The sequence below is a fragment of the Heptranchias perlo genome, chromosome 17 (genome assembly GCF_035084215.1).
Source record: "Heptranchias perlo isolate sHepPer1 chromosome 17, sHepPer1.hap1, whole genome shotgun sequence".
Taxonomy (NCBI): domain Eukaryota; kingdom Metazoa; phylum Chordata; class Chondrichthyes; order Hexanchiformes; family Hexanchidae; genus Heptranchias; species Heptranchias perlo.
Genome location: NC_090341.1, coordinates 13385177 through 13413128, shown reverse-complemented (window position 1 = coordinate 13413128; position 27952 = coordinate 13385177). Strand labels below are relative to the sequence as shown.

The 27952-nt window shown below is 42.5% G+C and overlaps 1 protein-coding gene and 1 long non-coding RNA gene across 2 annotated transcripts in view; one reads left to right on the top strand and one right to left on the bottom strand.

The window, feature by feature from the left end:
- The window catches only part of LOC137334066 (copine-9-like), a 346820-nt gene that overhangs the window by 192327 nt on the left and 126541 nt on the right, over positions 1 to 27952 (top strand). The window lies entirely within an intron of this gene.
- On the bottom strand, positions 111 to 27952 carry LOC137334067 (uncharacterized). Its single transcript, XR_010966054.1, has 6 exons — positions 22392 to 27952; positions 12038 to 12143; positions 7719 to 7877; positions 6006 to 6205; positions 3003 to 3093; positions 111 to 1357 (listed from the first exon to the last, which is right to left on the bottom strand). It is a non-coding gene; the product is annotated as an uncharacterized lncRNA (long non-coding RNA).

The following is a 27952-nucleotide window of genomic DNA, read 5'->3' as shown; positions in this document are numbered from 1 at the left end:
GGGTTGATGACTGTTAGTTATGGAAATAAAACATGGTGATAGTACAATGATAAACTTGTATAGTTATGTTAAACTTTTTTTTATTCATGGGATGTGGGCATCACTGGCAAGGCCCGCATTTATTGCCCATCCCTAATTGCCCTTGAGAAGATGGCGGTGAGCTGCCTTCTTAAACCGCTGCAGTCCGTGTGGTGAAGGTACTCCCACAGTGCTGTGTCGTTTTGTAGTAGGATTGTATAACTGAGTGGATTGCAAGGCCATTTAAAAGGGCCGTTAAGAATCAGCCACATTGCTGTGGGTCTGGATTCACATATAGGCCAGACGGGGTAAGGAAGGCAGATTTCCTTCCCTTAAGGACTTTAGTGAATCAGATGGGTTTTTACAACAAGCTGGTAGATTCATGGTCACTATTACTGATACTAGCTTTTTATTCTAGATTTTATTTAATTAACTGAAATTGAATTCCCAATGTGATGGGATTTGAAAACCTGTCTCGGGATTACCAGTACCAGTAACATAACCACTATGTTACCGTATCATTTGGTAACTTGTATAGAGCCTTGGTGAGACCACACTTGGAGTATTGTGAACAATTCTGGTCTCCATATTATAAAAACGATATAGAGGCACTGGAGAAGGTGCAAAAAAGATTTACTAGGATGATACCAGAACTGAGAGGTTATACCTATCAGGATTGATTGAGCAGGCTGGGGCTCTTTTCTCTAGAAAAGAGAAGACCGAGGGGTGATCTGATAGAGGACATTAAGATTATGAAAGGGTTTAATAGGATAGACGTGGAGAAGATGTTTCCACTTGCGAGGGAGACCAGAACTAGGGGCCATAAATATAAGATAGTCACTAATAAATCCAATAGGGAATTCAGGAGAATTTTTTTTTACTGGAGAGTGGTTAGCATGTAGAACTCACTACCACAAGGAATAGCTGAGGCGACTATCATAGATACATTTAAGTGGAAGCTAAATAAACACATGAGGGAGAAAGGAATAGAAGGATATGCTGATAGGGTTAGATGAAATAGGGACGAGGAAGCTCGTGTGGAACATAAACATCAGCATGGACCTGTTGGGCCGAATGGCCTGTTTCTGTGCTGTACATTCCACGTAATTCTGTGGGAGTAGTGAATATCATGACATGACAGCAGCAGCCTTCTTGTAAGGCATGTTTTTGTGTCCTCTGTTCTACGCAGGGAGGTCCTGCTAGGGAGACGAGTTGGCTTGCGGATTACAGGGTCTGATGTTTCCACTCATGATGCTGTACGTTTAACATTTTTACAGCTTTCCTTCTGTTCTCAGGGAGAGTTTTTCTCAGTGTCGCACAGAGATTCCGCAGCAGGGATCTGACAGAAAGAACCATTTAATGGTTACTGTGGAAAGCTATCTTAGCCATGTGATAGTTCAAAGAAATCAGACAGATCCACCTGGCAGTAGCACATGTAACTTTAATGAGTCATTTACAGTGTTACACAAATATCACAGACTACTCCATTCAAGGAGGATGCTGATATGATGTTCACCCCACACACACTTTTATCCATAATTTTTAACTATTTTCAGTTGAATAACCGGCTGACATTTGATACCGTGTGGTTTATTGCTACCTCAGCCTAACGTCCTGTATACATGCACTACAAAGGGAACGATTCACTCACAGTTTATACTGTACGGCTTGTGTATATGTCTGTCAAATGCTGCCCTTGTAAACTGGGTGAGCAGTGTACCAACCTGAGCAGAGCAGTTGATATTTGAGAGGATGGGCTGCGCTAGTGATGGGTGAACTGGCACTCATTTGTCTAAGATCTTGGATAGCATTGAAGCTGTATACATGCAATGCCCCTGCTCGTCTATAAATGATGTACACCAGTCTTCCGTACAACATCTGTTTCCTGTATAAATGGGATATAGGCCCCATACATACAGTAAGGCGGGAATTTTGCAAGGCTATGCTCCTGGCATGGAGCCCCATTACCAGTGAGTGTGGTAGTGGAGATAGGGTTGCAACATTGAACTCACCACTAGTGAGGTTCCACATCTACAGCACTGCTTCACAGAATTGAGGATAAGTTTTGTTTTAAATAAAGGAACATTCTGGCCTTTAACTTTTAAATTTCAGTCGATAATCCCTCACTGGTAGTACCAGGGGTGGGATCTGCAAAACCCCATATTCCCCATATTGTAACTTTCATAAGTCAGCACAATATAAAGATGGACTTGATATTACCGTGTTTAAATGCCAGCTATGTGCAGCCTACCGTTACAAAGTCATTTTATATGGCAAAATAGAAATCTAATCAATCAGTGATTTCGGCCAACCCTCCACATTAATAATAATTGCTGTCAATTGTAAGATGACAGTGTAGCCAAAAGTACAGTAGGTATTGGCGATGAATATAATTTAAAAAAATCTTTTAGACCTCATAGCTTGCATCTTCTAAAACACTGGCATAATGTCTGGGTAGGAATAATCAAATCATTACGAATAACTTGATTAAAACTAATCTTCAACCTAAGTGCAATTAAGTACCAAGTCTCAGATTGCATATGAAAAGGCCTTCTCCTCCCACCGAGCACGGTTTGGTGCTGCTGGAGAAACCTGCTTTGGTGCCCAGGAGGAATGGTCTGTCAACGATTCCATGTGGGACCCACCATCTGCCCTGCATTCATCACTGACAGTGCTAGACGTGCAAACTGAAGTGAACATCCTGAAAAAATTGTTTCTGTCCTGTAGAGGAAAAAATATGAATCCTAGAATCTGAAATGAAAACAGAAGATGCCAAAACCATCACAATGAGTTCTGATAAAGGATCTCACCCAAAAATCCAAATCTTTCTCTTTCAGATGGTGATAGACTTGATATGTATTTCCAGTATTTTCTGCTTTTATTTCATTTATTCTTTTAAAAAAATGTACCACTGCTATTATATGCACTTGTGAGAAAGATGATTAAAACTTTACTTTTGTGTTGCTACTGCAGTACAGCCCTACCTCTTGATATTATGCAGCCAGCTGGGAGAACAACATATTGAGTGGAGTCTTCAGCAAGTCAATGTGGCTTCCCCTGAGCTCTTGCCATCAGCTGCATTGGAGAAAAAGCAACATTACTTAGTGAGAAGGTGAACGTTGTTTCATCCTGGCTCTCATCATTAAACTCATCGATGGGTTGGTGGCCAGGGAGTGTGACGCAGGCATTTTGCTATGTTAGATACAGGAAGGGTAATTGAAAGAATCAGGATAATGTCAAAATGTCACGAGCCAGTAATCCATAGAACATTGTAAATGTATATGTGTGAGAGGAATACAGGCTGATTGAACATGAAACTGTCAGCTAAAGCTCCTGTTGTTTATTGGTGCTAGTGACCACTGATCTTATGTGCAGCTATCCTGGTTTGTTTGTGAGAACTCTTGAGTCTTTTAGCAAGAATGACAAGAACACAAATAGTGAACAAAATAAAATGCTGTATTCGCAGATCTTGCAATCACGAGGAGAACACAATTACAATCACCAAGAGCCAGAATGCTGTACTGGGGCATTCAGCCCGACCTTAACCACTGCTTCCTGTTCTGTATTGTTCAGTATCTGTACTGTACCCACTGCCCTGAGTAGGCAGGGAGCCCTCCCATTTTGTTCTTAATGTATGTTTGATAAGGGCCAGTCAACAGGGAGGGGATGTTAAACTGGGGGCAAGTGTGAAGTATGGTGATTGGATTGAATTTATTGGCACATCTGTGTCCTTTTAGATAATATATCACAACAATTTAAATTCTCTCTTTACAATCTGACACCCTAGGTAATACACTAATCACAAGAAGATCACTCTCAATTTGTAAACTACTATCTTCTATACATTACATCCACAATTTTCATCCACCTAAATCTCTCTCATATTGCTGACCTGTAACTTGTAGCACAGAAGAGAGACTTTCAATTTTCTCCCCTCCTTTCTCCTCCAGGAAATGTTAACTCCTTCACTGGCTTATGGTTTGACAGGAAATGTCAGTGCACAATACCTTGTCCAAGGAGCCATTATTCTTGTGCCAGCCTTGACTCTGAGTACTGATAGTCTATCCAACTGTGGAGGACATCAGGGACGGGCTCTGACCTCACCCCAAGTCCACTGTATGCACTCCCAGCATCGCTCGCTGGATAGTGATCTGGAGCAGGAACCCTAACTGAGTCTGTGCTTCCTAACCCAGGGTTGCTGAGGCCAAATGCTGCCCCGGCTGAGATAAGCTAATAGCACAGAATAGGATAAAACTTGGAGACCTTCCTGATCTGAATGGCTTAGCTACTCACTACTTTAAAAAGTGGAGCAAGAATTGTATTGTTAATTGACATAATAATGGGATTGGGCTATTGAAAGGGGAAAGGTTATTAATGAGATTGTGGTACTGTATATACTTTAACAGACAAAAAGCAAAAATCTCTATCCACAATCATATTCCCAGATCATCAGCTGCCAAAGCCCTAAGCTCTGGAATTCCCTCCCTAACCACTCCACCTCTCTACCTCTCTCTCCTCCTTTAAGACACTCCTTAAAACCTACCTCTTTGACCAAGCTTTTGGTCACCTGTCCTAATATCTCCTTATGTGGCTCGGTGTCAAATTTTGTTTGATAATGCTACTGTGAAGCACCTTGTGACATTTTTCTATGTTAAAGGCGCTATATAAATGCAAGTTGTTGTTACCTTGCAACTTTAGGAAAAAAGTTGACAATTGTGTGTGAGTTGCATGCGTTGTCTCTAACTGTTTGGTGCCTTTTATTGAAGGAGCATCTGAAATAGCTCCGAGCAGACAGGTGGCATTGTGTCTGTTTACTTGTATCACCAGTCACTTGAGTAAAGGTTAAGAGGGCTTCACCGCATTGCAAAGATCCACACTTCAGAAATTTGTTTATTGTTCTCTCAAAGGGACTGATAAAAGCCGTGTTGCCAATGACAACATGCGTTGTCAAATAATGTGTGGCAGTAAAAAAAACCTGTCCCTTCAATCCAAGTTCTGTTCTGAATTTCAACTATTTTGATGCAGCTGATTGTGAGGTAAATTATTTAGAAATAAATATACTACTTTTGGAATTTGATCTCATGCCAGATTTGTTTCACTGTAATCAACGGCTTTACTAGTGATTTGGTGGTGCCATAAGTCAATGTAGCAAGCTAGCGCACCCCAAAGGTTTATGTAGTGGTTCACCACGTGACTAATGATTGTGTTATATTTATCTTCACAATCTACTTGTGACTCTCACTGGGGGAGGTTTCTCTGTGTATAACAAAATCATAACCCTGTTCTTTATATAAAAAAAAGGCCCTGACTATCCTTCCTTCCTGTGCATGGTCCTGACATACCCCAGGTGCAGGCCTTCCCCTTGGCAGGACCTTGCATCTGGAAATGGGAGTGGAAATCCCTGAGATCCTTCTCAGGGAACTCCAGAAATCTTGGGCCAATGCAAAAAGGGCAGAGATAGGTCTGCTTTTTTCCTCTGCTTTGAGCTCCAAGTTTGGGAGCTTCTTAGACCATTTTTATCTCCCGTTTGTCTTGGTACCAGGCTCATAATCTCCAAACTACCTGATGAATCAAAATCATGCCCATTTCTTTTCTAAATGCTTCAGCTGCATCCAAATTCATTGCACTGGGTATCAATCTGCTCTGTAGGTTAACATCTCCATGTGTGAAGTAGTTATTCTTTAAACTGAGTTTGGCTTGTGACTTCCTTTGCTTATAATAATGTCCTTTAATTGCCTGTTCTTAACATTTAATATTGAAAAATATTGTAATGAATATTGTGCTAAAAATGGGATTACACAGTGATATGGATACTGTTAAATAAGGCACAGTCTGAAAAAGATAGGTTTGTAGCAATATAAGGTCCATGCATTTAAAAAGCCTTCTGTGGAAAGTAAGCATTTTTTTTAAGCTTAAATGGTTATGGTAATATTTGGTTGAAAAAGCTACATCTCTTCTACATGAGGATAAAGATAATCGAAAGCTACCTAGAATTAGTCACTAGTAGAGTTTCTGAGCAGTTCGATGGGAAAACTTCTTCTAATGGAAATCTCTTGCTTTTCCCTCTATGGAATTATCCTTCCATCTGTGATTTCGCTTACTCCCCATTATGTTCGCTTCTTCCAAGATGGAGATCCAAGCTTGATTTATTCCTTGAAGTTTCAGTATTAGATGTTTCGGTGCCAGGCTGCCAAATTCAAAAAGAATTAAACAACCAGGTGTCTGGAGTGGAGAGGCACTGGATCACACAAAGTGAAAGGGACGCTGCTACAATACCCGAGAGAGGAAGGGGTGGTGGTGGGGGGGACAAGCTGGCAAGTGATATTATCAGCTGTTTGTATGGTTGTACAGTCGAAATCAGTTAACTAGATAAAGCCGGATGGAGATAAACTTAGCCGCCCCCCTGACAAAGGAGAAGTCAGTGAAGGTGGTGGAGCCAGGAATGAGGTTCACCCTACTCCTTTCAGGCACCCTGCTTGGCCCTGGTGCTGAGATGAGCCTCTCCTGCTCTGTGTACCAGTCTCATTGGGACCGGAAGGTGTGAATTGGTGGACGGATACCGGGGCAGATGAGTCTTGGGGCTGTGGTCAATCTGTGCTCGTGGCTGTTGGCTCCTGGACCAGGACTGCTGCTGGTTGCATCCCAGGAGGGAGATTCTGAGCTACCTGATATAGACTGCTGTGTCCAGGTGGCACCATACTTGCTGCTGGAAGGCCAGAGCCTTGGCTGGTGCTGCTGCCCTGAGAGGTTGCAGCAGCAGACACTTGGGCCACACCATCCGCCCTTCCACTCCGGCCTGGATATACAGCTCCAGTCATCAGCTCAATGGCTGGAATGATGGCAGCCGTCAAATCCAACAAGAACTATAGTCACCCCTCTTGGACGGTCTTTAAGGTACGATTTAAGGCGCTCTACACTCTCAAAGCACCAAGAACTGAAGTATACACTTCCATCAAGGTGAAGCCCCAACTGTTCTCTCTTTGTCCCCTGCCTGGGACTTTGCCACGAGCCCCAGAGCGTCCGCCACCTGCTACATCGGTTCTCGCAGCTCTAACATCGCCTGCACAATGTTGGTGCTTAACATAACAGCAGACTCAGAAGCCAGACCGGCAAGTAGCTCCAGGTTGCTGCTGATGGACCCCAGACTCCCCCGGGCTCTCTGCTGCTTCTCTTAAGGAATGCACCTGTCAAATCAGTCCCATGGTTCATCAGTCCGTGGCCGCCTTCTCTCTTCAGAGAAGTAGCAACGACCTCCATCTCTGCAGAGTCTCCCCTGTCCCCGGAACTGAACTGGTACGCGTAGCTGATGAGCTCACCTTGCCTTCAGTAGCTGGCTTGCCCTGGTGCTATGTCTCCATGTTGGTGCCTGGCAGAGGAGAGATGGGTGACCTTGACTCTGTTTGGGGGTGGCCTGAAGTTGGGGACAAGGTGCACAAAAGTGCCACGGTCCACTCCCTCCAGCTCCTGTGGAAATTTCTCCCCCTCCCTCTCCCCCACCTCAGCTGCCCCCTCCTTCATGTCCCCCTGTCCTCCTCTTCCATGGTGGTCCTTCCGGCAACGCCCTTGACCAGTAGCAAGAAAAAACAAAGGGTTCAAATGGTTTTCCTTGTCCCTCTTAGGATGCTCCATGGGGGTAAGGGATGGCGTCTGAGTTGCTGATGGAGCATTGAGAGATTGTAGGGACACGCGTACTCATCTACCTGGCTGTAAACTGTCCTCTTCCCCACCTCGGCTTCCACCGCAGCCACAGTGGTATGGCAGCCCAGCACCTGCATCACCTTCTCCTCGTGGGGCGGTTAGAAGCTTGAGAGCCCCCTCCTCCAGTCTTCACGCTCCCTCTGGTGTTGTACCATCTAGCCCTGCAAAGACAAAAGGGAAGAAACATTAGGCTTGCAGTCCACATGGTGTGCATTGTGTCGTTGCAGGGGTGGTGTGTGCAACAGGTGAAGGTTGCAACGGGGCCTTTTCGGGGGGGCGGTGGGGTGGGGGGTGGTTGGTGGTTTGCTACTAGGTCACTAATTAGGGACTTTAGTGTAGTGGTGTCCACTGTGGGCAAGGAAGAAAGCAAAAGCATGGTCTGGTCAGGTCGTTGAATTTTTTGTGACACTGCTCTGCAGTCCTGGGGACTATGGAGGTGACACACAGTTCTTCTACCACTTCCCTTCACGCCTGCCTCCTGAGGCCTGCGATGTGGCGGAGCTAAGGATCCGGTCCTGGTTTCCCTCATTTTCGTCTGGGATGACCTACAAGTTGCCCTGCATCAATGGAATGAAAATTGAGCAGGTTCTGTAACAGGAGGGCAATCCGCTCTGCCAGAATACCGTCCAGGCAGTGAAGATGAAAATTCATTCTATACTATCCTGCTGCTGGCAGAACACTCTCTCAAGCAGTGTTGTTGCCTGGAACTCTTGTCCATTGTATCCGGGAGTCAAAGCACAGATTTGAGGGTAGAAAATCTGTCTTGAGCGGTAGGCAAAACGGGCGGTGCCACATTCGCTGTACATTATACGCCCCTCTCGATAATCAGTTATACTGAAATCAATTGAACTGTGTATCAGGTGGGGCATTGGTGGGTTGGCTGATACACTATACCAAAGACGGATTTCTACTCCTTAGACATCACATGGTTGTTTCTAGGACAGGATAGGTTATAGGCAATCTCTGACTCTGATTTTTAACATTCCATGATAAATGCACAGTGATCATTCATTTACAGTACTTGGGTTTGAATTCAGCCCAGACTGGTGGGATAGACGTCTCTCCTCACTGAGGGCTGTCAGGGTCCTAAGTAAATTGAGGTTGGGGAACCTCAATCCAATACATAGTGAGAACAGATTATGGTGCAAATCTGGCCATAGAGAGACCACAAAGATGGTTGGTGTGAGAAATGTTATCATCACATTGGTGCAGTGGGGGTGCCCTGCTGCAGTTATGATTAAAGCACAGTGTTTCCCTTATTAAAAAAACACGCAGCAGGCTCTCTGTAGTTTCACTGTGACCCATAAAATTAATACAAGACCACCTCTTGTCAATAGCCTCACTTACATCAATACTTTCAGCATGAAGCCTGTACTGGAAGTGTTATACTGCACTTTTGGCATTGTCAAATTGAAAAACTTAGAATGGCACTAGCACCAAAAGCATGAATGTCCATTGGAAGTATTGGTTATTGTTTATGTCCGTGTTGGACTGCCCATATCCTAACTCGCACCAAGTCCCGTTCACCTGTCACCCCTATGCTCGCTGACCTACACTGGCTCCTGGTACGGCAATGCCTCGATTTTAAAATTCTCATCCTTGTTTTCAAATCCCTTCATGGCCTCGCCCCTCCCTATCTCTGCAACCTCCTCCAGCCCTACAACCCCCCCAGATTTCTGCGCTTCTCCAATTCTTGCCTCTTGCGCATCCCCAATTTTAATTGCTCCACCATTGGCGGCCGTGCCTTCAGCTGCCTAGGCCCTAAGCTCTGGAATTCCCTCCCAAAACCTCTCCACCACTCTACCTCTCTCTCCTCCTTTAAGGCGCTACTTAAAAACTACCTCTTTGACCAAGCTTTTGGTCACCTGTCCTAATATCTCCTTATGTGGCTCGGTGTCAAATTTTGTTTGATAACAATCCTGTGAAGCGTCTTGGGACGTTTTACTATGTTAAAGGCACTATATAAATGCAAGTTGTTGCTGTTGCTGCTGCTGCTGCTGCAAGCATTTGGTTTGTTTGCTTGTTATTACGGTGTGGTCCGTTTATTTGACACAAAGGCAGTGATAATAGGACAAAGGGTGTTCCCAAATTGATGGTGTAGAGTCTAATGGTACCTGTGAAGCACCTTGGGATGATTTACTATGTTAAAGGCGCTATATAAAGGCAAGTTTGTTGTTGGTATGTTAGATCATATGACAGGACCTGCGTATCACTGAGTGTGACAGATTCCATTTATAGGCACCGTATATAAGGTAGATAGAAATAGAACCAACTTTGCATATAAATACATTTATACCTAAACACTGTTCTGTATAAATTTAAAGCTGAGGATCAAGATGGCTGTTGGCTCCAGCGTGTCTGGCTTCCAGGAAATGGCTTTTGTCTTTAACTTCCTTACAGTATTAATGTGTCAGTTAAGCAAGGAAGGCATCATTTAGGCGATATGAATGACATCCTCCTGTGGATCATTCAAACTGGAGACTGGTCTTGTCAGAGGAAGCATTAATCCATTTATATGTGCATTTCTTATATCTACCTGGAATTTTCCATGTATTCCAATCAGTTTAAAAGCTAATAGAATATTTACTAAAGAAAGATTGAACCATGAAAGCATAGAATATAGGGTGATCCTGGGTAAAACAGAACCAAAAGCGAGAGCTGGAGCATGTTAGAGACTGTTGGTGAAGATAGTCTCGGAGCAGAGGGTAGTTCTAAAACACTATTTACTGCAGCCATTGTACGAAATCTTGTGTGTTATTTGCTTAATTTCTGTAGTTAGTTAACTCAGAATTCGAGCGCAGCTCATGTACGGTGTGTTAATAGTACCATCTCCTGGAGTGACTTCAATAAAAATAGGTGCAGTGGGCAGTAGCGATAATAGGATTATGTGACTTCTAATCTAGACCACAGTTAGCGCACTGTGAGCAGTTTTGGGCACCGCACTACAGGAGGGATGTTGAGGCAATGGAGGGGTTTAAGTGCAGATTCACTAGGATGGGGAAAAACAAACACGAAGAAAGACTTGGAAAATTGGGGCTGTTTTCATTAGAACAGAGGAGTTTACGGGCTGATTTATTAGAGGTGTTTAAAATTATGATGGGATGGGACAGGGTGCATAGAACAGACTTTCCAGTGGTCGAGGGACCAAGAACAAGGAGACATTGATATAAAATTAAATGTAAGAGATTTAGGACAGAGAACAGGAGAAGCTTTTTTACACAGAGAGTTGGAATGCTGTAGAATGCACTACCAGAGTTTAGCAGAGACCACATCAAAATTTAAGAATAGGTTAGATGGGCAGTTGAAGGAAAGGGAAATAAAAGGATATGAGAACAGAGTGGACACATGGAATCAGGACTAATGCCTGTGTGGAGGATAAACACCGACAAGGACTTGTTGGGCCAAATGGCCTGTTTCTGTGTTGTAATTTCTATTTAATTCTATATAAAGAGTAGAAGATCTATGCATGGACAGAAAACGACAGGATGGCAGCTCTGAGGTTCATAAGAGACGTTAGGCCCATTTCTGGGAAGTACAGTAAGACTGTTGCAAGAGGGGCCAGCTCATTAAATTACCTTAAATTATAACCTACTGGTAGCAGTGAGTTGCGAGTGATGTGTAATTTTCTAATTTACACAAATGACTTGGATTCAGAACATCAATGCAAAGTGGTCAGATTTGCAGATGATACCAAACTAGGAGGGCACGAGGAACTGGAAGAGCCAGCCCAGAAATTACAGCATATGTTGGACATGATATGTAAGTGGGCAGAACAACGGCAAATGAAATTTAATGCAAACAAACATGAAATGCTGCACATAGGAAGGGAAAATGAACAACCTGCATACATGAGTGGTGTTGAAATAGCATAGGATGAAGCTGAAAGTGACCAAGGAGTCTTAGTAGACTCTATGGTAAGCATGTCCAACCAGTGCTGAGCAGCAATCAATAAACCTAATAGGATTTTCAGCTACATAGCCAAAATAGTAGATATGAGTCAGAGGAGGTAATGATCAAACTATATAGTGCTCTGATCAGACCTCACCTTGAATACTGCGTCCAGTTGAAATATTACTTTAAATTAAATTGTGGGAGTTAAACTAGGGGATACAGATCCTAACTAGTAAAGGATAAATTTAGAACTGATATCAGGAAATTCTTCTTCACACAAAGAGTAATCAACATTCAGAATTAAATTACAGATAGAGTAGTGGAGGCAAGAACTCTGAAATCATTTAAGAAACAATTGGCTGCTACATTGGGAGAGCATAAGGATCTCATTGGAGAGATGAATTAAAATGGGCCAAATGGCCTTCCTCACCTGTAACTATCTTCCGATCTGTACAGTTGTTTTAAACCATAGAGGAAATCCCGTTCTCTGATATAAAATAGAAATTGCTGGTAATACACGGCAGATGTGTCAGCATCTGAAACAAGAAAACAGTTTTATCATAGTCCTGTTCTGCCGAAGGGGCCACATGTGTTAACCTGTCTTTTCTCATTTTAGACGCTGATGGATTTGCTGTGTACTTCTAGCATTTTCTGTTTTTATTTCAAATTTCTGGTGTTTGCATTTTTTTTCTTTTTATCTCACACTCTCTGATGTATGTTGTATAAAATAAAATATGACTGTGAAAGTGTTAAGGGCTGTAACGCACTCTTGTGGTACTGATAGACTTATAAGCTACAAGAGCAGATGTCATCAGGATCCCCTCCCCGATGATCTTTATAGCACTGTAACATACTGATTCGTACTTTATATGTCAAGATTGACTCATAATTTAATTTAGGTGGAACGATGGCTATTACTGGTTCTGCAGTGGTTATTACCAGCTCCAGCCTTTTCCAGGTTCTGCACACGCAGTCCATAATTTTCTCTGATCCCTCAAGACCTTCTTTTTAATTATCTTTCAAAGTGTCTATGCACTGACAACGCTGGTTAGAACTCTCCCGAGGGTTCTGACTACTGAATTGCCATCAGCCACGGCACACACAGTCTCATTATTTCAAACCCATGGGATCCAGCAAGCTGGAATTCTTCTTATCAAGGGTTTCATCTTATTGAGGGTTGAGCTGTCTTACTAACTAAACAAAGCTTCAAGTCTGGACAGAGGAAAAAGTTTCATATAATGTGAAAGTTGTGAAGGAGTTTGTCATGGAAAGGGATGTCTCTTCTGGTCTCCAACTGATTGGGGCTGGGATACAGACAGACCAGTATCTCGCTGGGTTTCATTGATGTTATTGGCACCATTAGGTCTGTTTCCCCTCAGATCTGTGGCCACAGGGCAGGTTCTTTAGACAATGGCGTGTTACTGTGGCCAGGTGTGATAGGCAAGAGTGTGGCCCAATGTGCCTTACTACCAGGATAGATTTATGCTCAGCAGCATCTTTAGGCTGCTGCTCTGCTCTGTTGCAAACGTAAACGTGGATCCCTTAGAGGCAGAGACAGGAGAAATTATAAAGGGGAATAAGGAAATGGCAGAGATGTTAAACAAATATTTTGTATCTGTCTTCACGGTAGAAGACACAAAAAACAATAGTGTTAATAGTGGGGAACCAAGAATCTAATGAGAGTGAGGAATGTAAAGTAATTAAGATTAGTAAAGAAGAAGTACTGGAGAAATTAATGGGACTAAAAGCCGACAAATCCCCTGGACCTGATGGCCTACACCCTAGGGTTTTAAAAGAGGTGGCTGCAGAGAGAATGGATGCATTGGTTTTGATCTTCCAGAATTCCCTAGATTCTAGAACAGTCCCCATAGATTGGAAAGTAGTAAATGTAACCCCACTTTTCAAGAAAGGAGGGAAAGAGAAAACAGGGAACTATAGGCCAGTTAGCCTAACATCAATAGTAGGGAAAATGCTAGAATCTATTATTAAAGACGTAGTAACAGGGCACTTAGAAAATCATAATATGATTAGGCAGAGTCAACACGGTTTTATGAAAGGGAAATCGTGTTTGACAAATCTACTAGAGTTTTTTGAGGGTGTAACTAGCAGGGTAGATAAGAGGGAACCAGTGGATGTAGTATATTTGGATTTTCAAAAGGGATTCAATTAGGTGCCACACAAGAGGTTGATACAGAAGATTAGGGCTCAAGGGATTGGGAGTAATATATTAACATGGATTGAGGATTGGTTAATGGACAGAAAACAGAGAGTAGGAATAAGTGGATCATTTTCAGGTTGGCAGGTTGTAACTAGTGGGGTGCCGCAAGGACCAGTGCTTGGACCTCAGCTGTTTACAGTATATATCAATGACTTAGATGAGGGGACCGAGTGTAATGTATCCAAGTTTGCTGACGATACAAAGCTAGGTGGGAAAGTAAGCTGTGAGGAGGACACAAGGAGGCTGCAAAGGAAGATGGACAGGTTAAGTGAGTGGGCGAGAAGATGGCAGATGGAGTATAACGTGGGAAAATGTGAAATTATCCACTTTGGTAGGAAGAATAAAAAAGCAGAATATTTTTTAAAAGGTAAGAGACCAAGAAATGTTGGTAGTCAGAGGGATTTAGGTGTCCTTGTACACGAGTCATAGAAAGTTAACATGCAGATGCAGCAAGCAATTAGGAAAGCAAATGGTATGTTAGCCTTTATTGCAAGGGGGTTGGAGTATAAGAGTACAGAGGTCTTGTGCAATTATATAGGGCTCTGGTGAGACCACACCTGGAGTACTTTGTACAGTTTTGGTCTCCTTACCTAAGGAAGGATATACTTGCCTTAGAGGCGGTGCAACGAAGGTTCACTAGATTGATTCCTGGGATGAGAGGGTTATTCTATGAGGAGAAATTGAGTAAAATGTGCTTATATTCTCTGGAGTTTAGAAGAATGAGAGGTGATCTCACTGAAATGTATAAAATTCTTAGATAGCAGATGGGTAGATGCTGAGAGGCTGTTTCCCCTGGCTGGAGAGTCTAGAACTAGGGGTCATAGTCTCAAGAGGTCGGCCATTTAGGACCGAGATGAGGAGAAATTTCTTCATTCAGAGACTTATGAATCTTTGAAATTCTCTACACCAGAGGGCTGTGGATGCTCAGTCATTGAGCGTATTCAAGATTGAGTTCAATAGATTTTTGGATGCTAAGGGAATCAAAGGATATGGGATAGGGCAGAAAAGTGGAATTGAGGTGGAAGATCAGCCATGAGCAGGCTTGAAGGGTGGTATGACCTTCTCCTGCTCCTATTTCTTATGTTTTTATGTTCTTCTGTTGCTTGGGGTACCAGCAGCTGGGTGTCTCTGCAGCAGTTTCATCAGCCTGGCCTCCCTTCTTGGTCTTTCATGAAGCTACGGTAGAAGGGAATTCTCCAATTGGATCCTCAGTGTGCCCCGTCTATAGAGACGAGAAAAGGGAATAGCATCCCTACAGCAAATAGCCGAAAGGCAGATAATAAAATAGGAGCGTAGACACAGAAAACAAATGTCAAAAACTGTGGCGAAATAGAAAATTTTGCAAAGCTTTAAAATATTTGTGCTTGACTCATTACATGTACTTCCACCTTTCCCCCCAATGCCTAACAACCATTTAAATGGGCATAATTGCCACTGAGTGTTAATGAGGTGCAAGTACTTGAAATTGGGCTGGATTACATTACCACATTATTACCCCCTCATTTGAATGCACCTAACAATGAATGTCTGACAGAAATGATGGCAAAAAATTGGGTGGATGATAAAATGGGCAAGCATCTGATGTAATGGTTCCCAACCCCATTTTCCATCCAAATACCACCCAAAATTTAGACAGTACCCAGCAGAAAATCCAGACTTGTCTTGACACTGATACTGCACCTGTTTATATTATGTTTTTAAGCTGCCCTGTTTTAAATTCCTTTCGTCCCTTCAGTGCTGTTTAATTGGAATGCCAGCCATCCATTGAACACTTTAACATCGGAGTTAATCTGATCCCCCAAATTAGCTATCGATGCAAAGCTCATGTTATTGTTTGGTCATGTAGATCGATACGAAAGACTTGAATTTATATAGCACCTTATCCAGTCTCAGAAACATTTCAAGTGCTTCACATGCAATGATTTGCTTTGATGTGTAGTGAATGTTGTGTAGGTAAACAATAATGACATCCATGTGAGGTCAGTATGAACCTGAGAACATGGGTATGCTGTGGGATCAAGATTGGACCAGAAAAAGAGATGTTGTAAAGTGGTGTAAAGAAATAAATTATGGGATAGTTGGTAAATATTGCATCATAAATGTAGATGGGTAATTTAAAACAAATTGTTCATGTTAGGCCAAAAATTGAGATAGTGGAAGACATTAATGGTTTTTATTTTATTTTGGATAGGTTTAACATCACTTAAAATAATGGAGAGAACATTTTTATACCATCTGTTAATGGTCTGCTAATACTGCCAACAGTAATGTAGAGTCTCTAGGTTTATCCATGTAATTGCACTGTGCGTCAGTTCACCCTATTGAGAATAATGCTGCTCTAAGAATAATCTGTCTCTTAGCACCAGGAGTATTGTGTTTGTGTGTATGCCAAGATGCCAGTTACACAAAATGGTGGACTCTTTTAAGAAAGCCCCTTGAGGTCCTCGTGTTGTTAACAAGAGGTTTCATGTGGGCTTTTACACATCACATAATTCATATTTCAGTTGCTTAGGACTGAAGGGATGATTTTATTCAACTCTTGAAAAATTAGAGCAAGATTAGAATATCCTTCACTTTCTTCCTCAGTTAATAATGGTAGGATTTTCAGTGCAACTGAGGAATTATATTTTCACAGCACATTAGGAACTAAGTAGACTTATTGAACACAGTTTTGTTTCACTATTTAATACTTAGATATTTTTTGGATTTTTTATTCTTTTGCCATTTTCAGATAACAGGATAATGTGCTGCTCCCTCCATGTGGAAGAGCAGGATACCTCAGACGATAGATTTCTGGGCTGACGGTAATCACAGCCTGAGTAATGTGAGCTACACACCCATCACTTCTCTTTCTCCTGTATTGTCTTGTTGAACTGTGATGTTGACCATCAATAAAAAGTCTTTACACATGGACTTTCTCTCTGTGGCTGCGAGCTGCTGTCTGGTTTGTTTTTAGCTACTGAGTCAAACAATTGATTGGGACAGACCTCACCTGGGAATTATCTTTGTGATTCATCTCTGACTGTCAGAGTGGCTGCCTAACCCAAAGTCAGATTCCGATGATATTTACAAAAGTGCTAAACTGTCCGAGAGATACTATAATAAAAACAGAAAATGCTGGAAATACTCAGCAGAGCAGGCAGCATCTGTGGAGAGAGAAACAGAGTTAACTTTTCAGGTCGATGACTTTTCATCAGAACTGGATGAAGCTAGAGATTTACCAGTTTATAAGCAAATACAGAGCCAGTGAAAGAAGAGGATGGGGGAGAAGGGGAGGGAAGAACAAAAGGGAGAGTCTGTGATAGGGTGGAGGGCAGGACTCATTAAATGACAAAAGGAATGATGATGCAGGCAAAAGGGGGTGGTATTGGGACAAGTAATGAAACAAAACATGGGTCTAGAGGAGCTGTAAATGGCAACCATTATCAGCAACTGCTGTCCAAAAAAATGGAATTTCCACATTCACCTGAGGAAGGAGGAAGCCTCCGAAAGCTTGTGAATTTCAAATAAAATTGTTGGACTATAACTTGGTGTTGTAAAATTGTTTACAAAAAAATGGGAGCAGTGGTTACAATCCAAAGTTGTTGAAATCAGTGTTGAGTCCAGAACATTGTAAAATGCTTAATCAAAAGATAAGGTGCTGTTCCTCGAGCTTCCATTGAATTTAATTGGAACAGTATAGGAGGCCAAGGACAGAGAGGTCAGAGTGGGAGTGGGACGGAGAATTAAAATGGCAAGCGACTGGAAGCTCAGGGTCACGCTTGCAGACTGAACGGAAATGTTCAGCAAAGCGTGACCAATCTGCATGACCAATCATCCAATCTGCGTTTGGTCTCCCCAATGTAGAGGCTGCATAGTGAGTAGCAAATACAATATACTAAATTGAAAGAAGTACAAGTAAACTGCTGTTTCACCTGTAAGGTGTGGTTGGGGCCCTAGATGGTGGGAAGAGAGAAGTTGAAAGGGCAGGTGTTGCGTCACCTGCGCTTGCATGGGAAGGTACTGTGGGAAGGGGAGTGGGTGTTGGGGGTGATGGAAGAGTGGACTAGGGTGTCACGGAGGGAACGGCCCCTCTGGAATGCTGAAAGGGAAGGGGACAGAAGATGTGTTTGGTGGTGGCATCGCGCTGGAGGTGGTGGAAATGGCGGAAGATAATCCATTGAATGTGAAGGCTGATGGGGTGGAAGGTGAGGACAACGGGACCCTATCATGGTTCTGGTAGGGAGGGGAGGGGATGAGGGCAGAAGTGCGGGAAATGTTACGGACAAGGTTGAGGGCCCTGTCAACCACAGTGGAGGGGAATCCTCGGTTGAGGGTAAAGGAAGACTTATTGGAAGCACTGGTGTGGAAGGTGTTATCGTCAGAACAAATGTGACGGAGCTGGAGAAACTGGGAGAATGGAATAGACTCTTACAGGAAGCAGGGTGGGAGGAAGTGTAATCAAGGTAGCTGTGGGAGTTGGTGGGCTTATAGTAGATATTGGTGGACAGCCTAGCCCCAGAAATGGAGATAGAGAAGTTGAGGAAGGGAAGTGAAGAGTTGGAGATGGACCATGTGAAGGCGAGGGAGGGGTGGAAATTGGAAACAAAGTTGATGAAATTTTCCAGTTCGGGGCGAGTGCAGGAAGCGGCACAAACACAGTCATCAATGTACCTGAAAAAGAGGTGAGGGAGGGGACCTGAGTAGTACTGGAACAAAGAATGGTCCCTACATCCCACGGAAAGGCAAACATGGCTAGGACCCATACTGGTTCCCATAGCACACCTTTTATTTGGAGGAAGTGAGTGGAGTCAAAGGAGAAGTTGTTCAATGTAAGAACAAGTTCAGCCAGGTGGAGGAGGGTGGTGGTGGATGGTGACTATTCGGCCTCCGTTCAAGGAAGAAGCAGAGGGGCTCTTCAGTACTATTCAGTATCAGAGTATGGAGAAGCTTAGAACAAAGTGCTGATATCACACATCAGGACCGTATGTTTCTATAATTCGTGAAGCCATATGTTTGATTCTAATGAAAGTGCTTTATCTGAGCTTAGGGGAAACATTTATGTGAAAGACATCACTAATGGTTAGAATTTCAGGTCGTTGGTTAATCCACTACAATTCCTAAGATTAAATGAGTAAGTAGGTTCTGTGGTTGAAGGCTTTGCTGCAGGTGGTAAAGTGGAGGAAGAAGGGTCGACAGCAGAACAGAGTTGAAAGAGTGCAGAGTACTTGCTAGTGTGAGACTGAAGGGGATTGCAGAGGTAGGCTGGAGCAAGGTCATGAAGGGGTTTCTAAATGAGGATGAGGGTTTTGAAATCAATACGCTGGAATATGGGGAGCCAGAGAAGGTCAACAGAACAGAGTGTTAGGCGAATCGGAGTTAGTAACAGATAGTTGATGTGGAGAGTGAGGTTTATTGAGGACAGGAAGGTGGAGAAGAGACAGGGAATTCTGATCTTTAGCCAGTTGTGGCCCAGATGCAGTTGAAAAACTAATGACTGTAATGTATTAGCATGACAATACAGTGCACTGTGTACAAGAACCTACAGCACCCAGTGGTAAAACAAGAACATATGGTTCAGATTCTCCACACAGTGAGACCTCTGTGGCATGATCAACCAATGGAAACCAAGTGCTTCCCCAAAGGAAAGAAGGAAAGAATAACTGGGAGAGAGTGATCATCAATTAGTCAACCGGTATCAGTAAAAGTGATCATGAAGCTGTCAGATTATCATAAAAACCCAACTGATTCACTATTGTCCTTTAGCAAAGGGAACCTGTTGTCCTTACCAGGCCTGGCCTATATGTGCCAGCAGTCCCGCACCAGTCTGGTTGACTATTAATTGCTCACTGAAATGACCTAGCATGCCACTTAGTTGTATCAAACTGCTACAACGCAGCATTGTGGGAGCACCTTCACCACACGGACTGCAGCAGTTCAAGAAGAAGGTCCCACCACCACCTTCTCAGGGCAACTAGGGATGGGCAATAAAAGCTGGCCTGTTCAATGCAAGTTATTGGAGATTGCAGTGAGATTCAGCTTCTTGGTGTAAATAACTGAGATAAAAATGGGATTTTTGGGGGAGAGAAGAATAAACAATAAAGTGCTTGTAACTTAAGCAAATACCCCAAATCCATGATGAGAGGTGGAGCAAAAAAAAATGATATAAATAACTAAGAATGAGGTGTTTTGGATAGAGAAGAACAAAGTGTCTGACACCTTAAGCAAGCTTTATAAAATTGTAGCTGAACACTATTAAAAATATTACAACTATGAAACCTGTAACTATCAGTATCAGTAAGGTGTGGAATATTGTTAATATTATGTCAGTCACGTGCTATATTGCTTCAGTAAATTTGCTGTACTACAGTGATAGGCAAGCTGCTGTTAAGTTTAAGCTGTAGTAGGTTTGTGATGCATAGAATTGCATAGACTGTACAGCACAGAAACAGGCCATTCGGCTCAACAGGTCTATATTTATGCACCACACGAGCCTCCTCCCATCCCTCTTCATCTAACCCTATCAGCATATCCTTCTATTCCTTTCTCCCTCATTTGTTTACCTAGCTTCCCCTTAAATGTACCTATGCTAGTCGCCTTAACTACTCTTTGTGGTAGTGAGTTCCACATTCTATCCACTCTCTGAGTAAAGAAATTTCTCCTGAATTCCCTATTGGATTTATTAGTGACTATCTTATATTTATGGCCCCTAGTTCAGGTCTCCCCTGCAAGTGGAAACATCTTTTCTACATCTACCCTATCAAACCCTTTCATAATCTTAAAGACCTCTATCAGACCCCTCCATCTTCTCTTTTCTAGAGAAAAAAGCCCCAGCCTGCTCAATCTTTCCTGATAGGTATAACCTCTTAGTTCTAGTATCATCCTAATGAATCTTTTTTGCACCTTTTCCAGTGCCTCTATATCTGTTTTATAATATGGAGACCAGAACTGTTCATAGTATTCCAAGTGTGGTCTAACCAGGGTTCTATATAACTGTAAAAGTTGTTAGCGGATTTCTCCCGTTACTGTCGCAAGTGTGGGTTGTTAATCCATCAACAAAAGCTTCCGTGCGATTCTAGCCTGAGTGGTTATAAAATAGCAAGTTTAATAGATTGACTTACAACAGAGTTGCACTACAGCTGTCTTCAACATTACATTCAACTGTATTATAGTTATAATACAACTGTCTGCAGATTACATTAAATGACAAGCAATCAATACAACCTGATGGACTTCGACTGTACCCTCTTGAGAGCTCTAACTTTTGGGAGGGAGCAAGCCCTATCTTTATACTATTTATACTATGCAATTCTATACTATCATTTATACTACTCGGCTGTGTTGTTCTGTACGTAAGCACCGCTGGCCTTATCTCATGGTCGTAAGTCCTCCCACCATGCTGACGCCAGGTTAGCAACTCAAGATAAGCTGTTTTACGTAATGTAGCTAATGACCTCAACCTCCATCTCCGTTTACAAGCTGCTATATTCCTCTGAGGAAATGTCCTTCTTATCTGAGGACACATGCTCTATGGGGCGTGTGTCAGTGCCTTATTTGGCCTTGCATGGCCCCACCAATGTCAGTTTCATAGCAACCACATCTCTTGTTTTGGTGTAAACCACCTTCTGATGTTAATGTTACCTATTCTGTAGTCTCCCTGATGTTCTGCTGTGATGTGGAGATGCCGGTGATGGACTGGGGTGGACAAATGTAAGGAATCTTACAACACCAGGTTATAGTCCAACAAATTTATTTTAAAATCACAAGCTTTCGGAGATTATCCCCTTCGTCAATCTCCGAAAGCTTGTAATTTTAAAATAAATTTGTTGGACTATAACCTGGTATAGTAAGATTCCTTACTGATGTTCTGCTGTGTGAGCTGTCCTTGTTCTCACAGAGCTGCTGAACTTTTGCCCTCCTATTTTCTAAGCTTGTTTTAAACCATATTCTTACATTCCCTCCTCTTGAACCTGATTGGAACCACTCTGGTTCAATTATAGCATCTAGAAACAGGCCTTTGGGTGTTTATAGTTCTGAAGTGTCGGCATGCTCTGTCTCTTACAAACTGTCGTTCATACGCACACCGAGGCACGACTTCGCCTCCCTCCTCTGAACACCGCCCTCTCGCTAAATGTTTGGGAGCTTTATGCGAGCTATGTGAGATGGGATATTGACCATGCTTGGCTCCCGGTTCCACCCAAGTTCAGTTTTCACTTTATCCCTCAACTATCTCTTTAGTCTTGCCTAAGATCACCTTGAGTTTACATAAGCACACGAAACATATACATATTACTTCTAAGTTTCATTTGGTTAATACAGAAACCTACAGTGTAAAATAATATCAAGAAATCATGGACTTAAAAGATTCTCCAGCTCTCCTTTTGCTAATATCTATCTTGTGGATATTTTCCCTATTATTTCTCCCTAGCCCAATTTCATTGTTAACTGAAAGGAACCTAACCCTGAATTTTGGAAATCTAAATTACTATGTCCCTCTTTACTTTAATTTCAATCCCTCTGATTGGTACCATTGTTTCCTGATTGTTTCATTAATTAATCGGTTTCTCTATGGAGCATGTGTCAGTACCTTGTTTAAAAGATTTTCTCACTCTTTTGAGCCACGTTAACCATTTCACGTCGTGCTGTTGTCAAGTAACTGAGCATGTCTGAGACCCGTCCTTCAGTGCATCCTCATCATGTATTTCCGTACACTAGTTGCCTCACGTGCAACATATCACAGGTAATATTCTTGAATATTAACTTTCTGCTGGCCAGTTTCTTTTTCCTCATTTTATTTGCGAATACGTTTTCCATGGCACACTTCATATGTCCAGTAAGATTCAATCCTGTAAGAGCAATTGTTCTGTTTAAAGAATGGTTCCAATAGCTCACCAAGCCGTAGGCCTTTTGTAATCATGTTCTTCATCCTGGTCTCCGTTTCCAATTGATGGCAACATACATTTGTCCACTGTAGCCATTCTTGGGCTTTCAAGTTATCTTATCGAAAGATTAGGATGGTGGGGGGGTGTCTGGAGGTCTTTGCTTATCTCCCCCTGCATGGTCCTGATGTCACGGGTAGTGGTCGGACTATCAAATGCAGTTTTCTCATTGTTCAGTATAGGCAAGGACACAAATATCTACAAGAGAAAGCTATCAATTTACTATTCTCATAAGAACATAAGAACATAAGAAATAGGAGCAGGAGTAGGCCAATCGGCCCCTCGAGCCTGCTCCACCATTCAATAAGATCATGGCTGATCTGATCCTAATCTCAAATCTAAATTTATGACCAATTTCTTGCCCGCTCCCTGTAACCCCTAATTCCCTTTACTTCTAGGAAACTGTCGATTTCTGTTTTAAATTTATTTAATGATGTAGCTTCCACAGCTTCCTGGGGCAGCAAATTCCACAGACCTACCACCCTCTGAGTGAAGAAGTTTCTCCTCATCTCAGTTTTGAAAGAGCAGCCCCTTATTCTAAGATTATGCCCCCTCGTTCTAGTTTCACCCATCCTTGGGCACATCCTTACCGCATCCACCCGATCAAGCCCCTTCACAATCTTATATGTTTCAATAAGATCGCCTCTCATTCTTCTGAACTCCAATGAGTAGAGTCCCAATCTACTCAACCTCTCCTCATATGTCCGCCCCCTCATCCCCGGGATTAACCGAGTGAACCTTCTTTGTACTGCCTCGAGAGCAAGTATGTCTTTTCTTAAGTATGGACACCAAAACTGTATGCAGTATTCCAGGTGCGGTCTCACCAATACCTTATATAACTGCAGCAATACCTCCCTGTTTTTATATTCTATCCCCCGAGCAATAAAAGCCAACATTCCGTTGGCCTTGTTAATCACCTGCTGCACCTGCATACTAACTTTTTGATTTTCTTGCACTAGGACCCCCAGATCCCTTTGTACTGCAGTACTTTCCAGTTTCTCGCCTTTAAGATAATAACTTGCTCTCTGATTTTTCCTGCCAAAGTGCATAACCTCACATTTTCCAATATTGTATTGCATCTGCCAAATCTCCGCCCACTCACCCAGCCTGTCTATATCCCCCTGTAGGTTTTTTATGTCCTCCTCACTCTCCACTTTCCCTCCCATCTTTGTATCATCTGCAAACTTTGATATGTTACACTCGGTCCCCTCCTCCAAATCGTTAATATAGATTGTAAAGAGTTGGGGACCCAGCACCGAACCCTGCGGAACACCCCTGGCCACTGGTTGCCAGTCCGAGAATGGACCATTTATCCCAACACTCTGCTTCCCGTTAGATAACCAATCCTCCACCCATGACAGAATATAACCCCCAATCCAGTGATTCTTTATCTTGAGCAATGATCTTTTATGTGGCACCTTGTCGAATGCCTTCTGGAAGTCTAAATACACTACGTCCACTGGTTCCCCTTTATCCACCCTGTACGTTATGTCCTCAAAGAACTCAAGCAAATTTGTCAGACATGACTTCCCCTTCAACTACACTGTCCTGATTTTCACTAGATTGTACATTTGTACCAGATTGATATCTTCTGGTGAATCCTGCCCAGGTGATTTATTTACCCATAATCACCCAGGGTGATGACTTTAGAGAAATTCCCATTTGGTGGTGTAATGTCTCTGTTTCTTATACTTTATCCTCAATCACTTCCTCTCATCCAATTTTACACATCCAGTTATATTACCATTCATGAGCCCTGGAGGAACTTTACTGTTCAATACAATATTTACAGTCAGATCCAATATCCCAATACGTTCTTTTGTATATTTAAATTCTTCTTGGACTGCTTTTCACCATCGCAATTTGAGAGCAGTATTGTTGGACTGACAGGACTTGTCAATGTACAATTTTATTTCCCCCCAAAATACTTTCTTCCTTGATACACAGCATTGGATAGGAACCAAATTTTGCTTAAGTCTTGGTCCAAAACGTCACCATGCTGTGCCATTTGATATCCGCCGATGTCTGCAGATAAGGTTTTAAATTCTTTACACCACTTGATCGTTTCCTGCACCAACACTTTTGCAGTCCCGAAAACCATAGTCCCCTGTTTTAAAAGGAACACAGACAGTTCATTGTTGCTCTTCTTGAGAACCCATGGAGTTAAAAACAACAAACAATTCATTAATTTTCTTCCATGACCCTTTATCCCTGGACCAGAGAGGACTCCATGCACGTTTCCGTGAATTAATCTAATTACCTCACTCCAGCAGGAATAGTCAGCAAAGGGAGCACAAAATTATGCCCAATAAGAACATAAGAAATAGGAGCAGGAGTACGCCATACAGCCCCTCGAGCCTGCTCCACCATTCAATCAGATCATGGCTGATCTTGGACCTCAACTCCACTTTCCCGCCCGATCCCCATATCCCTTGATTCCCCTAAGAGTCCAAAAGTCTATCTATCTCAGCCTTTAATATACTCAACGCTTCAGCATCCACAGCCCTCTGGGGTAGAGAATTCCAAAGATTCACAACCCTCTGAGTGAAGAAATTCCTCCTCATCTCAGTCTTAAATGGCCGACCCCTTGTCCTGAGACTATGCCCCCTAGTTCTAGGCTCTCCAGCCAGGGGAAACAACCTCTCAGCATCTACCCTGTCAAGCCCCCTCAGAACCTTGTATGTTTTAATGAGATCACCTCTCATTCTTCTATACTCCAGAGAATATAGGCTCATTCTACTCAATCTCTCCTCATAGGACAACCCTCTAATCCCAGGATGAGGTTCTTCCTCATAGGACAACCCTCTCATCATATTTCCTCCTCTCACGTGGGGAAATATCCACTCACATTAAAAAACTTATTTTAAATAAATGCTAAGGTTGTTACTTTGTGAATTAAAACAGATGTCGGTGTCCTTGGAAGGCGTTAACCTCTTTCCAGAAAAATAAACAACTGACACAGCATGCATCAATGCAGCTTTCACATAAATTTTATAAAAACCTTTCATGTCGGGGAAGATAATATTTTAGTTTGTTCATTTTTTTTTAGTTAGTCCAACATTTCCAGATTGTTGTCATAGAGACGGGAGATTAAGTTTCATTTCTACCACTTTTAATCAAGGACACGTTAGCCTTCAAAGCTGAACAAAATCTTTGTAACATTACACAAAAGAGAACACAAAGTAACACAGGCTTTTAAAACAAAGAACACATTCCGCAGCGAGTAACACTCTACTGAGATTTACATAACTCTTTTACAGCCTCTGTCCTCTGTGAAAGGACTCATTTTAACTCCTCATCCTCCTGCACAATTTCTTTCCCTTTTTTCATTTGCTTAGAACATAAATCATCCGGTGCACTTACCATGGTTATTTCTTTCTCCCTCTCTCTCTCTCTGCCTTTCCCTCCATCTCTCTCTGTCTCTGATCTCTCTGCCTAACTCTTTCTCTGTCTCTGTCTCTCTGTCTGTCTCTCTGTCTCTCAACACTAGTTATTTTTAAACCTTTAAAACTTGGGCCCACCCAGGAATGCCATTATGTTAGTAGATTTCTTGCGTTACTGTCACAACCATGGGTTGTCAATCCATCAACAATGACTTCCACTTGATTCTAGCCTGAGTGGTTATAAAATAGCAAATTTAACAGATTGACTAACAACAGAGTTGCACTGCAGCTGTCTTCATAGAATCATAGAATGGTTACAGCACAGAAGAAGGCCATTTGGTCCATTGAGCCCGTGCCGGCTCTTTGTAAGAGCAATCCAGTTAGTTCCATTCCCCCACTCTTTCCTCGTAGCCCTTCGAATATTTATCCAATTCCTTTTTGAAAGCCACGATTGAATCTGCATCCACCACCCTTTCAGGCAGCGCATTCCAGATCATAACTACTCACTGCATAAAAAAGTTTTTCCTCACATTGCTTTTGGTTCTTTTGCCAATCACTGTAAATCTGTGTCCTCTGGTTCTTGCCAATGGGAACAATTTCTCTTTATTTACTTTATCTAAACCTGTCATGATTTTGAACACTTCTCTCAAATCTCCTCCCAACCTTCTGTGCTCTAAGGAGAACAACCCCAGCTTCTCCAGTCCACCACGTAACTGAAGTCCCGCATCCCTGGAATCATTCCAGTAAATCTTTTCTGCACCCTCTCTAAGGCCTTCGCATCCTTCCTAAAGTGCAGTGCCCAGAATTGGACACAATACTCCAGTTGTGATCAAACCAGTGTTTTATAAAGGTTCAGCATAACTTCCTTGCATTTGTACTGTATGCATCAGTTTATAAAACCACTTTCTCAACCTGCTACCTTCAAAGATTTGTGCACACATACCCCCAGGTCTCTATTCCTACACCCCCTTTAGAATTGCACCATTTAGTTTATGGGCAATGGGATGGGCAATAAATGCTGGCCTTGCCAGCGATGCCCACATCCCAAAACGAATAAAAAAAAATATTGCCTCTCATTCTTCCTGCCAAAATGTATCACTTTGCACTTCTCTGCATTCAATTTCATCTGCCATGTGTCCACCCATTCCACCAGCCTGTCTATGTCCTCTTAAAGTCTATTACTATCCTCCTCACTGTTTACTACACTTCCAAGTTTTGTGTCATCTACAAATTTTGAAATTGTTCCCTGTACACCCAAGTCCAAGTCATTAATATATATATCAAAAAAAGCAGTGGTCCTAATACCAACTCCTGGGGGACACCACTGTATACCATCCTCCAGTCTGAAAAACAACTGTTCGCCACTACTCTCTGTTGCCTGTCACTTAGCCAATTTCGTATCCATGCTGCCACAGACCCCCTTATTCCATGGGCTTCAGTTTTGCTGACAAGCCTATTATGCGGCACTTTATCAAACACCTTTTGAAAGTCCATATACACAAAATCAACCGCATTGCCCACACCGACCCTCTCTGTTACCTCATCAAAAAACTCAATCAAGTTAGTTAAACGTGATTTGCCTTTAACAAATCCATGCTGGCTTTCCTTATCAATCCCCACTTGTCCAAGTGACTATTAATTTTGTCCCAGATTATCGTTTCTAAAAGCTTCACCACCACCACCAAGGTTAAACTGACTGGCCTATAGTTGCCGGGTTTATCCTTACTCCCTCAACATTACATTCAACAGTTTTATAGTATAATACAACTGTCGGCAGATTACATTAAATGACAAGCAATCAATACAACCTGATAGACTTCCGACTG